The 17,288-nt window shown below is 50.5% G+C and overlaps 1 long non-coding RNA gene across 37 annotated transcripts in view; it reads right to left on the reverse strand.

The window, feature by feature from the left end:
• Positions 1 to 15,733, reverse strand: part of LOC127488302 (uncharacterized) — a 54,605-nt gene extending 38,872 nt beyond the window's left edge. For 28 of the 37 annotated variants that reach the window (XR_011382673.1, XR_011382671.1, XR_011382665.1 and 25 more), the window contains exons 1-3: positions 7,242 to 10,407; positions 3,586 to 3,631; positions 2,678 to 2,875 (exon numbers count right to left, since the gene is read on the reverse strand). This is a non-coding gene — a long non-coding RNA (uncharacterized lncRNA). Of the gene's footprint in view, positions 1 to 2,677; positions 2,876 to 3,585; positions 3,632 to 7,241; positions 10,408 to 10,571; positions 11,019 to 11,510; positions 11,821 to 15,595 lie in introns of those variants that run through there. The other 9 variants (XR_011382641.1, XR_011382642.1, XR_011382643.1 and 6 more) reach the window with 9 other exon arrangements.
• Between the last annotated feature and the right edge of the window lie 1,555 nt (positions 15,734 to 17,288).

Below are 17,288 nucleotides of genomic sequence, written 5' to 3' on the forward strand. Positions count from 1 at the left end.
TTGTAGAGAAAACTACTATCCCTAAACTCTGAATCCTTGGAAACATCAACAAAATTCATGAACTTCTTGTCAGGCCTAACCAAGGAAAAAGGAAAAAACAAGTATAAATTATTGATCCTATAAATGAAAGAGGTGACATCATTACTGACCCAATGGGAACAAAAAACACAACAGAACAATAATGTGAACAAAAATTTGACAAAATAAATGAAAAGAAGCAACATAAAATGTACCAAACAAAATTCACAGAGGAGAACTAGAAAATTTGCATGTTCCATAACTATTAAATACATTTTATCAAAGGTTAGCAGTGAAGAAACCAAGCCTAAATGGTTTTGTAGTGAACTATATACCAATTTTTTAAGTGTTTACTTTGATACATTATTTATCTAAAAGCCAAAAGAGACTGGGAGAGAGAATGAAGCTGTCATGTGTTCCCTCCCCAGACAGCCACAACAGCCAGGGCTGGGCCAGGCTGAAGCTAGGAACCAAGAACTCAATCCAGGTCTCCCATGTAGAGGGCAGGGATCCAACTACGAGAGCCATCACTCACGCCTCCCAGGGTGCACAGTACCAGGAAGCTGGATTGGGAGCAGATCCAAAATCAAACCAAGGCGTTCAGACATGGGATGCAGACATCAGAGTGCTGTTAACACTACACCAACATACTTCCTCTCCATCAATCATTTTTTAAAAAGGCTAATGTTCCATGAAGTGTTCAGGAAGTAGCAAAGGAATACTCATTCTATGATGCAAGAAATACCCTAATGTCAAAACAAGGTAAAAACACACACACACAAAACCTCCAGACCAGTATCTCTCATAAACATGCATGGAATTGTCCTCACTAAAATATTTACAAGTGGAGGCCAATACCCTTTGAAAAGAATCCTACAGCACAACCAGCAGAGCTTATTCCAGGTCTGCAAGGCTACATCGACATGTCAAGTACCAGCCAGTGAAGTACATCACATCACCAAGCTAAAGAATACCATCATCACGTGGTGGGCTGAGACAACATCAGACAACATCCCACATTCTCTCATGACACAACCCTGAGTTAACTAGGAACAGCGTGGAACTTTCTCAATCTGATAGGGAATGTCTACAAAATGTAAATTTTACATTATATTTCTAAAATCAGAACAAGGTAAGAATGTCATCTTTCACCACTGATTCAGCACCACCTGCTGGACACTCTACCTCATGCAATCTGAGAAGAACAGAACATGAAAGCTGTATGAACTGGATAGGAGAAAGAGAATGATCTTCGTTCACTGGTGAAATGGTATCATACACTATAAATCTGTAAGAATAAGAAAAGGAAGGAAGGAAGGAAGGGGAACGGCAAGAAATTCTTGGAATTCATATGCTATTCTAAGAAGGTGGCAGGACACCAGGCTAGGATGAAAAAGTCAATTGTAGGGCCAGCTCTGTGGGGTACCAGGTAAAGTCGTGCCTGCAGTGCTGGCTTCCCATAAAAGAACTGGTTTGAGTCCCAGCTGCTTCACTTCTAATCAAGCTCTCTGCTATGGTCTGGGAAGCCATAGAAGATGGCCCCAGTCCTTGGGCCCCTGCACCCATGTGGGAGACCCGGAAGAAGCTCTTGGCTCCTGACTTCGAACCTGCCCAGATCCTACCATTACCACCATTTGGGGAGTGACCCAAAAGACAGAAGACACCTCTCTCTCTCCCTCCCTCCCTCTCTGTAAATCTGCCTTTCAAATAAACAAATCAATCTTTCAAAAATCATAAAATATAAAGTCAATTTTCCATATTAACAACAATGAACAATGTCGGGATCTGGTACACTGGGTTAAGTGGCTTAAGCCAGCACCCGTGATGCCAGCACCTCCCTATGAGTACTGGATTCGATCCCAGCTGCTCCACTTTTGATTCACCTCCCTTCAAATGTGCCTTGGAAAGCAGCAGAAGTTGGCTCAAGCTCTTGGGCCCCTGCCATTCATGAGGGAGACCAGGATGGAGTTTGGCCTCATAGATTTGGCCTGGACCAGTCCTGACTATTGTGACCATTTGGGACGTGAACCAGCAGATGGACGATCGACCTCTCTCTATAACTCTGCCTTGCAAATAAACAAGGAAATCCTTAAAATCGACAGAACAACAGAAACAATGAACCATGAAAATGTGAAATCACTCTGTGAAGTTCTCATTTCTTCAACACTGACCTACGGGTTCACTCTAATCCTAACCAGTGTCAGCATGTTCTTCTGTGGATGTCAACAAAGTGAATGAATGTCAAACAGAAGGGCAAAGGATGCAGAAATCTGTATCACACTGCAGGCAAACCAAGAGTAAGAACTGAGACTACAGCTCCACAACCTACTGTCGAGGGTGGGTATCTCACCTGGCATTTGGTTAACAGGCTGGATAAGACAGCCGGCCCCATAGGGAAGTGCCTGGCTTGCAAACCTGGCTCCACCCTTGACTCCTAATTCCTGACAGTACAGATCCTGGGAGGCAGCAGTGATTGCTCAAGTGAATGCATTTCTGCCACCCAATGGGAGAGCTGGAGTGAGCTCCTACTTCCCAGCTTTGACCCAAATTCCAGACACTCCAGGCAATGGAAGACTGACCCAGGGAAGGATGAACTTGATCTCTCTCAGTGTGTAGATAGAACACAAGGGGCAGGTGGTCAGCCTGGCAGGGGACTCACCAGTTTGGATGCCTGCATCCCAGATTGCAGCACGGGGTCTGACACCGACTCAGGCTCCTGACTTCCGGTTCCTGTTCATGCAGGCCCTGGGGGGCACTGGTGATGGCTCAAATGACTGAGTTCCTGCTACTTTGGAGGACACCTGGATTCTCTTCTGGCTCCCACTATTGGCTTCAGCCTGCTCCAGCTGTGGTGGAGCTGCAGGGAGAGAACCAGATGATGAGAACACTATCTATATACTGATCTCTATTTCCACATCTATTTCTTTGTCTCTTTCTGCCAATAATTAAAAAAAAAACAGTTCTATATTGCATGTTGCCAAGTATATTGCCTTCTGGAAAAGTCAGAGAATACAGACACGGTTCATAGACCAGAAGTTGACAGGGGTAGGGAGAAGGGTGAATGGGTGGAGCAAAGTGGATTTACAGGACACTGAAATACTCTGTGTGTCACTGTAATCATGGACCCAGAATGGCATGGATTTGTCAGAACCCACAGAATGTACAACACAGAGTGAACACTAATGTAACCTATAGACAGTACCTAATAATACTGCTGTATCTCCACAGTGGATCAACAACTGAACCAATATGTCACACTCAAGCAAGATGTTAATTCGACGGGGGACACACTGAAACTTGGGGACGATACAAGAGGACTCTCTGTGCTGTCTACTCTGTTCTCTGCAACCGGAAACAGTGCTGAAAAACAATTCCACTGACTGACCAAATAGGACAACTACAGACTGGGAGAAAATATTTGCACATCAGATACTTTAGATAAAGGAATTGAACCGGAAACATAAAGACACTCAGGATGCAACACTAACAAACCAAACAGCAAAATAAAAGGGAAGAAATATTAAACAGACAATACACAAACACAGACATCAAACAGCAAATAAAAACCTGAAGAGATGCTCCATGGTATTCCTCAGTAGGGAAACCTGAATTCCTGTAACAGTGAGATACAACAACCCATTACAATGGTTAATACTGACAAGAAGGAAAATGATACCAAAATCCTGGGGAGAATATAGAGCAACTAAAAGACCCACACATTCCAAGTGAAATTCCAAGTGCAACACTTACTACTTCTGTTCATTTGTACTTATTTATTTCAAAGGCAGAAATCAGAGAGACAGAAAGGCCTCCACACTGCTGCTTCACCACCCAGAGGCTCCAAACCGATGAGGTAGGACCAGTGAGAACCCAGAAACTGGGAATTCAATCTGTGTGGACTCGTCCTGTGAGGCCAGCACTGCCGGGATGGTAGGACGGCTGTGTTCTTCGACAAGAATCACCAGAGACAAGTTTGGTGAACATGTCCATGTAAACGACCAAGCATAAGCTTTTAAAGGGCAGGCAGAGGGGGCATAGCTAACTCAGGGCAACACTAATTCTATATGATAAAGCTGATATTGGCGCCACTGCACTCCTCCATTCAGCTTGAAGGGCACTTAGCCTAGGTAGCCTTCCAGATGGGCCAACATGGTTCTACTCATGCCCTGTGGGTGTTCGGCTATAAAGGGGAGTGCTCAGTGATTGGCAATCACAAGGCTCTGCAACAGAAGGGGGGGCTGACGGAAATGTGCCTGGGGCTCCTTCCACCTGCCAGCAGTCAGGTTAACCTCCTGCATGGGCTAGGCAGGCAGTGTCCAGTCCAGGCACAGGATCACCTACAAACCTGAGTCTGCTAAACACACTTCAAAATGTTCAAGACGGGCACAATGGGGAAAAAAAACTATACAGAGATTACAAAGTTGTGCTGCACCAAAATAAAGCTATATTTCAATCAGCTAATGCTTCCAGGACTTTTTGAAGCACCTCAATGGAATGGGAATGGACAGAGGAGATGTTCTGGGGCCATCAAAATTCTGAAACTTAAGAGAAACATTGTGTTTAATGGTGCAACTTAGCACCCTCCATTGCCAGGAAAAACTAGGATTCCAAGCAGCAAGGAAACATTATGACCCCCAGGATGCTCAAACACACACACACACACACACACACAAATACATACACACACCCAAACACCTGACCCAGAGTGTTTATGGTTTCCCTCAATTGACCCAGATGTCCAGTCGAGACTCAGGGAAGAACTAATGGAGGGAAAGTCTCACTCCCAAAGCAGGAGATGAAACTACAGCCCCACAGAGGGTGCCGGCTGCAGCTGGTCCAGGCCAGGGGTTAGGTAAATGGTGGCCCGAGGTGCACAATGTGACAGCAGGTGAGGTGGTCGAGCTAGAACAGACCACTGCCATGACCTCAAAATAAAGGCAGCAAAATCCAATGCGACATGGCTAAAGAGATAATGAAATGCACAATTGTAATGGAAGACGTTGAAATCTCAATAACTGACCACACAGAGTCTGTAACGAAATCCAAAATCATCAGCAATTGATTGGACTCCACTGCCATTCAGAAAGCACTTTCAGGGTCGGGGCTGTGGTGCAGCGGGTTAAAAGCCCTGGCCTGATACGCCGGTATCCCATATGGGTGCCAGTTCTAGTCCCGGCTACTCCCCTTCTGATCCAGCTCTCTGCTATGGCCTGGGAAAGCAATAGAAGATGGCCAAAGGCTTTGGGCCCTAGCATCCACGTTGGAGACTCAGAAGAAGCTCCTGGCTCCTGGCATCAGATTGAGCACAGCTCCAGCCATTGCAGCCATCTGGGTAGTGAACCAGCAGATGGAAGACCTTTCTCTCTGTTTTTACCTCTCTCTATAACTCTGTCTTTCAAATAATTAAAAAGAAAAAGAAAACTCAAGATACATAATTTCAAATACACATAAATCTCTTCCCATAATGACTACGTTCCAGGTTCCAGAGCATAACTCAACAATTTTATCAATATCATATGAATTATCTAATATCATGCATAGGTTCTTTATAACAATAGAAGGAAAATAAAAATCAGTAACAAAGATAACTGGAAAATTTCAAAATGTTGAGAAATTTAAAACCACAATTCTAAATAACATAAGAGTCAAGAACCAAGTCAAAAAAAGGTAAGGGGGCCACCACGTGCCTCACTTGGTTAATCCTCCACCTGCAGCACCAGCATCCCATATGGGCACCAGGTTCTAGTCCCAGTTGCTCCTCTTCCACTCCAGCTCTCTGCTGAGGCCCAGAAAGGCAGTGGAGGATGGCCCAAGTGCTTGGCCCCTGCACCCGCATGGGAGACCAGAAGGAAGCCCCTGGCTCCTGGCTTCAGATCAGCAAAGTGCCAGCCATGGCAGTCATTTGGGGGGTGAACCAATGGGAAGGAAGACCTTTCTATCTCTCACTGTCTAACTCTACCAGTGAAATTAAAAAAAAAGAAAAAAGAAAAAAAAGGTAAGAAAAGACAATCAAAAGAAAAGAAGAGGAAAACACAGCATCCTCACACTTGTGTGATGCACTGCTGGAGAGGAAGTCAATGAAACCCTGCTGGGGGCAGGTGTGTGCACAGCACTGCGGATGCTGCTGGGGAAGCCTGCATCGATGGTCGAGAATGCCCAAGTTGAGGTCTGAGCTCTGCTTCCAATCCAGCTTCCTGCCAATGCAAGCTTAGGAAGGCAGCAAGTAATGGCTGAACTCACAATGAAATCCCCACTCTTGGCTTCAGCTGAAGCAGCCTCGGTGGTGACCGGCCTTTGAGGAGTGAGCAAGAGACAGAAGATCTACCTCCCTGTCTTCAACCACTCACACCTTTCTAATAAATGCAAAGTTTGAAAGCAATAAAGGCAAGGACTGGCACAGTAGTGCAGACACTTAAGCCACAGCTTGCCCCACCAGCATTCCTTATGGACGCTAGTTCAAGTCCCAGCTGCTCCACTTCCAATCCAGCTATTGCTAATGAGCCTAGGAAAGATGCTAAGGATGCCCCAAGTCCTTGAGCCCCTCAATCCACAAGGGAGACCTAGAAGCTCCTGGCCCCAAGCTTTGGCCTGGCCCAGCCTTGCTCACTTAGGCCATTTGGGGGGTGAACATGCAGATGGAAGGTCTCTCTCTTACTCTCTCTCCTTCTCTCTGTGTATAACTCTGCCTTTTAATAAACAAATAAAAGAGCTTATAAAAATTTAAAAAGTACTAAGTGCTTATATTAGAAAAGAAGTACTCAGGGCCAGCGCTGTGGTGCAGCAGGTTGACGCCATGGCCTGAGGCGCCAGCATCCCATATGGGACTTTTCTAGTTCCAGCTTCTCTACTTCTGAACCAGCTCTCTGCTGTGTCCTGGGAGAGCAGCAGCAGAGGACCCAAGTCCTTGGTCCCCTGCAGCTGCGTGGGAGACCCGGAAGACGCTCCTGGCTCCTGGCTCCTGGCTTCAGATCAGCACAGCTCCAGCAGCTGTGGCCAACTGGGGAGCGAAGCATCTGATGGAAGACCTCTCTCTCTTCCTACCTCTATTGCAAAAGACACAATTAGTTTACGCATCATCCTCTATGGCAACCATGAAACGAAGCCTTCCCTGTACAGGACACTGGATGGACCCTGCAAGGGGGAAGGGGGAGGGGCTCTCCTGAGGCTCCCAGCTCCTGGCAGGGCAGGGAGCAGAGGGGCCAAGGTTGTGCATGTGGGCTCACCCGGTGGAGCTCTGTCCCAGGCACACGTTCCCACGGGGTCACTCCACATCCTCCTCTCCTCAGCCTGGGAGGACATTTCTGCTGGCCTCTTGACATGAACTTCTGTTCCACAATAAGCTTTCCACTTCAGTTCCCTGTGACGTTCTGAAGTATCCTCCTGTACCTACTCAAGACATTGAATCCAGTCATAAATCCTCCGACAAAGAAAATGAAAAGCCCTCCTAGCCAATACAACTTCACTGATACATTCTACCCATACACTTCCAGATATACAAGATGGAATACTCATCTTATGTAACCTGAGGTACTTTAATAACAAAATCAGAAAAATATATTACAGGAAAAGAAACTATGCACTAATGTCCCTCATAAACAGAGAACTCTCCAAATCCTCCAAATACAGTCAAATAAAATCTAGTAACACTTTAATGTATCATGAGTAATTGAGGTTTCTCTCACAAATGGAAGTGCATTTAATCCTAGAAAAACCCATGCATGTAATTCATATGTGAGTGGCTAAAGAAGAAAAATATGAAAGATGTCAAGAAATTAGCCCAATGCTGATCCAACAAAACAAATAAAAATCTACGGCAAGCATCACACTTAAATGGTGAGAGACAGTGGAGAGAAGAGTTTCCCCAAGGCTCACATAAAAGCTGAGGACATCTGCTGTCACTGCTCCTACCTGACATCACAGCAGTGAGCCCACTTAGTGTATTAAGGCAAGAAAAACACAAGGAAATAATACAGAGCTGAAGGGGAGATGGTAAACTCTGGATTTCCTGAAGACATGATTATCTACAAATAGTTCCAAAACCATTTTCTCAAAAGCTACCAGGAATAATAAATTATTTTAGCAAGACCATGAGGGGAAGAAGGGCAATGTAAAAATATCAACAGGAGGGCCAGCACGGGGGCACATCGGGTAAAGCTGCCACCTGCAGTGTTGGCACACAACATGGGCACTGGCTCGAGTCCTGGCTGCTCCACTTCCGATCCTGTTCTCTGCTGTGGCCTGGGAAAGCAGTGGAAGATGGCCCATGTCCCTGGGCCCCTGCACCTGCTTGCCAGACCTGGAAGAAGTTCCTGGTTCCTGGTTTCTGGTTTCTGATGGGCTCAGCAGTGGCCATCTCAGCCATCTGGGGAGTGAATCAGCAGATGGAAGACCTGTCTCTGTCTCTCTTTCCCTCTGCCTCCACCTCTGCCTTCAAATAAATAAAATCACCTAAGAAAAACCACTTATTAGAAAATCCATTGTATACTACCATCCATGAATGAGAAGACACTGATATAAAAATTAAAATAGCAAAATAAAATGAAAACTCATAAACTCCATGAATAAAATACAAAATATGTTGGCGGAACACTAAAATGCTGATGAAGGAAATGAAAGAAGATCTGCATAAATACGCTGTGTGTAAGATTAGAAGACTGAATATTATTAACATACCATTTCTCCTAAAATGGTCCTATAGGTTTACACAATCTAAATAAAAATCCCAGCACGAGGTTTTTGAGAAATCCACAAAACTTTCTGTAATTAGGAAAACCCACGACAATCGACTATCAGGTCCATCATGAAAAACAGGAACTGGGTGAAATGCCAATACTGTATTTAAGACATACAATAAACATACAACGACCAAGACCGTTTGGGATTCATGAAAGAATAGAAGGTCACATTTCAATGGATTAAGATAGTGAGTCCAAAAATAAACCTCATGCCACAATACATAAGCAACAATTGTTAAAACTACAAACAAAAATAAACAAATCCACTATGATACCCACAGATGTCCAGACATCTCTTTCTTTAACAGGTCAGCATTTAGACAATCAGTAAGGATGGAGCTGAACAGAAAAGCGCCTACATCGACCAGGTGTCAAACGGATCCTTAGAGGGTGCTCCATCCACGGCAACAGAATACACACTCTTCTCAGACCCACGCAGCACGTCCACTCACCACGTTCGTGGGTGTAGAGCAGACCTCAGTCATAAGAAGAGGCAGCACACGGCGTAAGATCTCAGATCACACAGGAACTACATGGGAAGTCAGTAAGAAGCAGCTGAAAGTCCCAAACACTTGGAGAACAATCAACACACCTCAAAATAACACGTTTATAAATCTCAAATGAAAAATATTTCAAATTCAAGTGAACATGTATCCTGCCAATTTATATTAATGACTACATATTTTAGGAAAGAAGAACCAAGATGAAGGAGCTATGCTTTCACCCTAGGAAATCAGAGGAAGAAAAGCAATTTAAACACCTCAAGCAAGGTGAAGAAAATAAATAGTGAAACTCAGATGTACAAGTCCGTGGAATGGAAAAATACACAACTGCAGAGAAAATTGACAAAACTAAAATTGGGGTCTTTGAAAACAGCAACAAAATTCGTGAACTTCTTGTCAGGACCAACCAGGAAACAAATGCAAATTACTAATATTGTTAATGGAATGGTGACACCAGGACGGTCTCCATGGACAAGATAACAAGGGAATGGTATGCACCCTGTGACCAAAAATTTCATAAGATAATGAACTGTGAAAATTCTTTGAAATGTAGATGTACCGAAATTCACAAACAGAAATGAAAAACGTGAGTGGTCCCATAGTAAGTTATAATTTATAATAATTACCATAACAATTATAATGTATAATAAAAATTATTAAAGTTACTAGTTATTAAATAAACATATCCTGTTTCTGCTCAGCTAAAAATAAACAGTGGGCAGAAATGTATTTACGGGGACCTGCATTGTGGCACGGCAGGTTACAACATTGTGGGAAAATTGTCATTCCATAGAGGCACCGACTGGATTCCTGCCTGTTCCAAATTTTTTTGTTTAATATTTATTAATCTATTTGAAAGACAGAATGACAGAGGTAGAGACAGAGGAGCGGGAGGGAGGGAGAGGTGTCTTCCATCAGCTGGTCCACTCCACATTTGGAAGAAACAGCCAGAGATATGACGATCTGAAGCCAGGAGCCAGGAGCTTCCTCCAGGACTCCCACAAAGGTGCAGGGGCCCAAGCACTTGGGCCATCTCTACTGCTTTCCAGGCTGAAGCAGAGAGCTGGATCGGAAGTGGAGCAGCTGGGACTCGAACCGACGCCAGGATGGGATGCCAGCACTGCAGGCCAGGGCTTTACCCACTAAGCCATGGCACCACCCTGCCCCGCCCAGCCACCAACCCACCCCCAACCCCCCACCCCTGCCACCAAGCCGTTCCACTTGGGATCCAGCTGTCTGCTAACAGCCTGGGACAGCAGAGGAAGCGGCCCGAGGACTTGGGCCTCTGAGCCCACATTGGAGACCGGATCAGGACCTGGCTTCTGCTTGGGCCGGGCCCAGCCCAGGCCGGTGTAGCCATCTTGGGGTGAACGGAGACATCGAAGCTCTCTCCCGCACTGCCCCATCTGTAACTCCGCCTTTCACACAAATCTTCCAAAAGAAAGAAAACGAGGACGTCCTCTGAGGCGGCAGAGCCCGGGGGGCAGGCTGGACCCGAGTGCAGAGGGGCTCCCGGCTTTCTCTGAGTCCGCGTCTCCCGGGTGCAGGCGGTGTAAACGCACCAGAGGCCGTGCGCATTCACTCGGGCGCCGGGCCGTGTCCTGCACACACGTCACACCTAGAGCAGCCGGCCCAGAGAGGCCGACCGGGCTCCTGCACGGACGCGGCCCAGGCTACTTCCGGCCGGGGACAGGAAACCCCAAACCGGAACCGGGCCGGGCAGGTTCTTGTTCTCCAACCGCCGCCCCGCCCCGTACCCGTCACTCCCCTCCTCCCTCTCCCACGCGCACGGCTCCCCCCTCCCTCCCCACCTCCACGTCCCTTCTCATTCTGCCCCTCCCCTGCCCACCTGTCCCCGCCACTCCCACGCACACCCCTGCCCGCTCTCTGCCCCCACCCTTCGGGCCTGGCCTCTTCCCACGCACACCCCTGCCCGCTCTCTGCCCCCACCCCCGGGCCCGGCCTCCTCCCACGCACACCCCTGCCCGCTCTCTGCCCCGCACCCCCGGCACGGCCTCCTCCCACGCACACCCCTGCCCGCTCTCTGCCCCCCCCCCCGCTGGCCTCCTCCCACGCACACCCCTGCCCGCTCTCTGCCCCCCCTCCTGTCCCTGCCCCCTCCCACGCACACCCCTGCCCGCTCTCTGCCCCCACCCCCGGCCCGGCCCCCTCCCACGCACACCCCTGCCCCTCTCTGCGTCCACCCCGGGCCCGGCCTCCTCCCGCGGGAGCCCAGCGCCCCGGCCCTGCCTACCCGGTGACAGCAAGGCCTCCTCAGCTGACCACACCCCGCGCCCAGCTCCCCCAGAGAGGACCTCGCTGTTCCTCAGGGCAGGCATGGAGTCCTGAGGGTAACGGCCGCCTCAGCCGCAGCCTACCTGGCCCCGGCCTGACCCGGGGCGCTGGGTCTCCCTCAGGCTCGGCCAGCAGCGTCCAGGACGGCTCCTCAGGGCCTGCGCTGGCTCTGGGCAGGAGCGGACACGGCGCTCACTCCCACCTGAGCACCGCGGGGCAGAGCGGCCATGCGTGCAGATGCACTTCCGGGTCCAGCGCCTGGCGCAGGCGCACTGCACACGGGCGGCCGCCATGGGGTCACATGACACATCTGCACGCTGCTGCATCAGCCATCTGATGCCCAGGGCCGCGTCCAGTCCCGCTGCTCCAGGCTGTGACCCAGGGAGGAGCCGCTGAGGGCCCAGGTCCCTGGGACCCGGCCTCCCTCCCTCGTGCGAGTCCTGATGGAGCTCCTGTCGCCTGGCTTCTGCCTGGCCCAGCGCTGGCCATGGCAGCCGCGTGGCAGAGGAGCAGTGCGTGAGGTCGCCAGCCTCTTTCTCTCTCTGAGAGGGCGTCCGTCTGGGTCCCCCCCCAGGGGGCTACAAAGGCCAGGGCTGGGCCAGGCCGAAGCAGAATCAGGTCAGAGGCCTAAGTCCTGGGGCCGTCTCCTCTGCTTTCCCGGGCGGGATCCCAAGGGGACCGGCTTCGGGGAGGGCCGGGCTGTGGGGTAGCGGGTAAAGCCCCCGCCTGCAGGGCCGGCCTCTCATATGGGCGCCTGTGTGAGTCCTGGCTGCTCCACTTCCGATGCCGCGCTCTGCTGGGGCCTGGGAAAGCAGCACAAGATGGCCCAAGTCCTTGGGCTCCTGCACCCACTCAGGAGGCCCGGGAGGCTGCTGGCTCCTGGCTTCGGATCTGCTCACCTCCGGCTGCTGCGGCCTATTGGGGAGTGGGCCAGCAGGTGGAAGACCTCTCCCTCTCTCTGCTTCTCCGCCTCTCTGTGTGTAACTCTAAATGTCAAATACATAATTAAATCTTTCTTTAAGGTTAAGTAAAAAATAACAAAGGAAGAAATAGCTATAAATAAAACACTTCATCAAGGCCGACTACTAGAGTGTATTTAAAATTTGCTGCTATATACATAACATACACTGTTAACGCAGACTTTTAAAAAGAACTTAACTCAGTCTTTGAAAACATTTTGGTACCCATTCATTCTCTTCTTCCTTACAAACATGCTGTGTGGGATTATTTATGACTTACATGTGAAGAAATCTTTGTCATCTACTTATTCAGACACTTATGGACCCACTTGTACAAGGACCAGAAATACCTGTGCCCACAAAGTTCTCTTCTGAACACAGGTCTGCCCTCCATAGTCTAGCCCTGCATTTAACATATGGATCGTGTTTTACATAGGACAAATCATGTGTCCCACAAACAAGATCTAATACATAAAGGTAGCATCTGGGGTCACTGTTGACATTTTCTACATGGACTTTATAATGGTGGTATTTTTAGTCTCATTTCTCAATATTCAAATATGGCTTAATTTTAATTTTGGTATAATAGAAGAAACTGATTCATGTTTATACTGGAAGGTGGGATTCTTTGGCTATTTAGACAGTTGCAAATTTCTAAAATTAAGGATTTTGTAATGTATATTAAACAGTTACATACTGTATTTCTAAAAATGTATTCCAACAATGCTGGTATTAAAAAATGTTTTTCTTGGAATAATAAATAAATAAATAGGTATGTATATACTTGCACACGAGAACACAGAAATGTGCACATACAGACATAGGATTGCCCTCCCCAAACACCTGACTCCAGAGCTTGCTGGTCACCATCACTTGACCAGAAGGCTCAGGGAAGACCTGATGGAGGAGGAGGTCTTGGTCCCAAAGCAGGAGGTGAAACTGGAGCCCCACAGATGGTTCGGCCTCATCAGCTGGTCCTGGGCACGGGCAGCTAAATGGTGGCTCCAGGTGCGGAATGTGCCAACAGCTGAGACTGTGGCAGTACCAGAGCAGACCACTGTGCAGAATGGCCAGGTCATGATGAGGACCCCTGGGCATTTCTGTGCCAGCAGAGACGTCAGGGGAGATCCCAGGCATCCTGGCCCAGGGCCAGCAGCATGGGCACCAGGGGGGGACAGAATCCCCAGGCCCTGGCATGAGGCTGTGATGGCCCTGTGCATCCCAGGGCCTCCAGGACACCTCCAGCAGATAGGAAGTGCTGTCGATATGAGGAGCAGGTGTCCAAGGAGGGGAAGGTAGATAGGGACAGAGAAGCCCAGCTCTGATTGGATGCCGCTGTCCCAAGTCCCTCAGTGGTTGGCCAGGCTCAGGGCATCCATGTGGTATCCAGGTGGCCAGGTCTTCTTCCAATAGAACATAGGGGCCCTGCTCTCCAAAATGGGTGAGCAGTGCACACCCACTGTCCTGACACCCAGTCAGGAGGCCTGGGTGTTGGAGGTCCCTGCTGAGAGCCCAGCCACCCTTCTGACCCTGCTATCTCATCCCATGCCCTTGATACCTGTGGAGCTCACGGTGTGGGGACGCCTGTGCGTCGACCTCAGTGTCTTCATGGCCAGAGGCCGCACAACTCGTCCCCAGACTGTTGGGAGTGGCAGAGTTCCCGACTGCTTGTTGATTCCGACCTCCCCATGTGCCAGCTCTGCCCAGTGTGCAGAGAATTCAGACCGCACCCCTGCCCCGGAACTGAGGCCATCCTGGACATCAGCACAGGAAGTGATGGCTGCCTGTGGGGAGGGCAATGAGAGAAGGAGAGAAAGGAAGCTGTGATGACTGGGACTTTTCAGGGCATTCCTGGGAGGCCTCCCTGCCCTCCCATCTGGGTAGAAAATTCTAGATGGATAAATCAGTGCTGACTCAAGATGGGTCAGCTCAGGTGTGACAGGGACACTGGGGTGGGCCTGGGCTCCCTTTGCTCATGGTCACCAGCCCCTCCCTTCCCATCTGAGTCCCCTGGGAAGAGAGGATAAAGCTGGTCCTTCCCTGGCCCACTAGGGAGGTAGAGGTGCCGGTTGTGGTCCTGTCCTCACCTCTCCATCTCCCTTGCTTTCCAGTGAGCAGAAGTTGCCCCAGGACAGCACCCTGGGGGCAAAGGTAAAGACAAGCCCTGGGCCATGGGCCAGTCATCTGGAAGCAGAGCTGGGTGGAGGGGGCATGTGGGGCTCAGCAGTGGTTAGTGGAAGTGCATAAGGTCCTGCGATGCGGTACTTACACGGCACCTGCTGACATCTTAACACACTCACCTGTCCCAGAACTGAGCCGCAGCTCAGGGGCGTCTGCCTGTCAGCCACCATGATTCATTGGCATGGTTGGGAGTGACCTGGCTGGAGCTCAGGGGCTCTGCCTTGAGCATGGGGCAGCTTGAGTCAGAGGCCAGGCCACCGACGCTCCCCAGACAGAAGACCTGGGGCTCATGGTCTGTGTCTTTTCTGGTTCCTTCCTTTGAGTGCACACAGAGCTCCTGAGCTCCATCTGAGGGCCACTCTCAGAGCCTGAAGCTGGGCTCACACCATCCTGTCTTGTTTTCCAGTGCAAACAAGTGCGCAGGATCCAGAAATGGGTGAAAATGATAAAGAATCATAGCAAATACCGCGGCAGCGAGAAGGTACCATGGAGCTGAGGGCCCCTCAGGAACACTGAGAGCTGAGTTGGGGTTTGAGCAGTGCCCATTCCTGTGCCAGGCACCGCATGCCTCTCAGATGCCCAGAGGCAACTGTCCAGCCCCCAGGGACACAGGTCATGTGCACCCCTTCCCCATACACGCAGGACACTGTCCTGGTAGAAAATCTGAAGTCACTGCTGAAGACAATCCCGGATGCAGGGCAGGTGTGGTTCCAGGAGCCCTGTAGGGGGCAGTCAGTGCAGGGCGCAGCCGGTGCCCCTGAGCCCTTGGCTGCCAATCACTGTGGGTCATAAGGCCCCCATCTGGGCAGATCCTCCCTCTGCCAATACACACGGAGCCCCTGGCTTCTCCCTCCTGCTGTCTCACCCTGTGCTCCCTCCCCGAGTGGCCACGTTCACCACTCACCAGAGCCTCCTCTCTCCTGTAGTTTCAGCAGAGAATCTACAAGGGCATCCCTGCCCAGGTGCACGGGAAGGTGTGGGCTGTGATGCTGGAGGTGGACAAGAAGAAGGCCCAGAATCCGGGCAAATATGCAGTACGGCTCTGCACTCAGCCCAAGGGGCCCTGGCCTGCTCGGGCCTGGTCAGGAGCCTGAGTCTCTGTGGAGGACCGTCCCTGACTGAGCCCTCAGGAGCCTCCTCCCCATCCTGCCTGCTTCTCTCCCTAGATTCTAGTCAGTGCCTCCTCCACGTCTCCCCAGACCCAGCTGGGACACCAGCGCACAGCTGTGAGAATGGGGGAACTTTGACCACCGAGGACGCCGGGTGCTGGGGAGAACGTGAGGCGAGCCCCACTCTGGTTCATTGCAGGAACAGAGCACAGTGGCCCAGGCCCCCGGCAGCACCCAGGGCCGTTTCTCACAATGAGAGACACACACCTTCCACATGAACCCCCAGCACACACACACATTCACACAACTACTAGAACAGCTGAGTGCAAGAAAACCCTCATGAAAGATTCAGGGTTGTGTTCACAGTCACTGGACGCAGGCGTAGCCTGCACGATGCTCAGTGGGGAAACGGATAAGCAACCCATGTCACAGCTGAAATCTAGAACGGGATTCAGTGAGAGGCAGGACGAGGCTCAGCCCTGGGCTCACCTGGATGCATCTCAGGTGCATTCTGCTAAGAGAGGACGCATCCCTCTAAGACTACACGTGCTATGAGCCACTCACAGGACGTCTGCAAGAGGCCAAACTCCGGGACACACAACAGGGCAGTGGTGGCCACGGGCTGGGGGAGGTGGGGCGTTTGGCCACAGAGGCTCATGGGGAACACATAGGCCACAGGAGCTGCTCCCTATCAGAATGAACGTGCATGGGAGGCTGACTCTCCATGGCTTAGACCCACGGGACTGCACCTCCCACAGTGGGACGCTCACCTGTGCAATGAACACCCACCTGGGGAAACGAAACTGCACGTGACTGCACCCTGGGGATGTGCATGTCCCTGCAGGCAGCGCTCACCCACACGGTGGACCACGCGCAGGTGCCCTGACGACGTCACTGCTCATGAGCAGAGTGTCACGGGTGCTGCGTGTAGCTGTCAGGCTCTGTTAGGCAGAGCCACACTGAGAGCCTCGGCAGCACAGGACGCACAGCCTCTGTCCTCTCTCTTCCAGACAACGCTCCTTATTTGAGGTGCTCCTCGCATACTCGATGTACAACCCCGTGAGTATTCTGCGATAACTTTCCAAGGTCATATCCAGAGCTGTCCATGCAGGGCGCCCCTGGTCACTGAGATCCCAGCCTGGGTTGAGGGGGCCTCTCTCATCCACAGCTCTGAGACAGAGGGGTAGAGGCCAGGCTCTGGGCCTCCTTGGACCCAACCCTAAGTTCTGGGAGGAGAAAGGCAACCTTCTCCTGGGCTGGTCTCCAGACCCCAGGAGCTTGGCCCCATTGGGACGCCCCTCCCAGGACTAGCATTCCACACAGTGGGGCGGGGGCGAAGGCAGGACAGATCAGGTGTATGACTTTGCTCATCAAAGTTGAGTCTGGGTCCCAGTGATGCCATTACACCCACCAGACATGTGGTTGGACCCATGGGCCTGAATCCCACTCCACACAGTGCCACTGCCAAAACCACCCACCCAGACCTTT

The sequence above is a fragment of the Oryctolagus cuniculus genome, chromosome 15, assembly GCF_964237555.1.
Source record: "Oryctolagus cuniculus chromosome 15, mOryCun1.1, whole genome shotgun sequence".
Lineage (NCBI taxonomy): Eukaryota > Metazoa > Chordata > Mammalia > Lagomorpha > Leporidae > Oryctolagus > Oryctolagus cuniculus.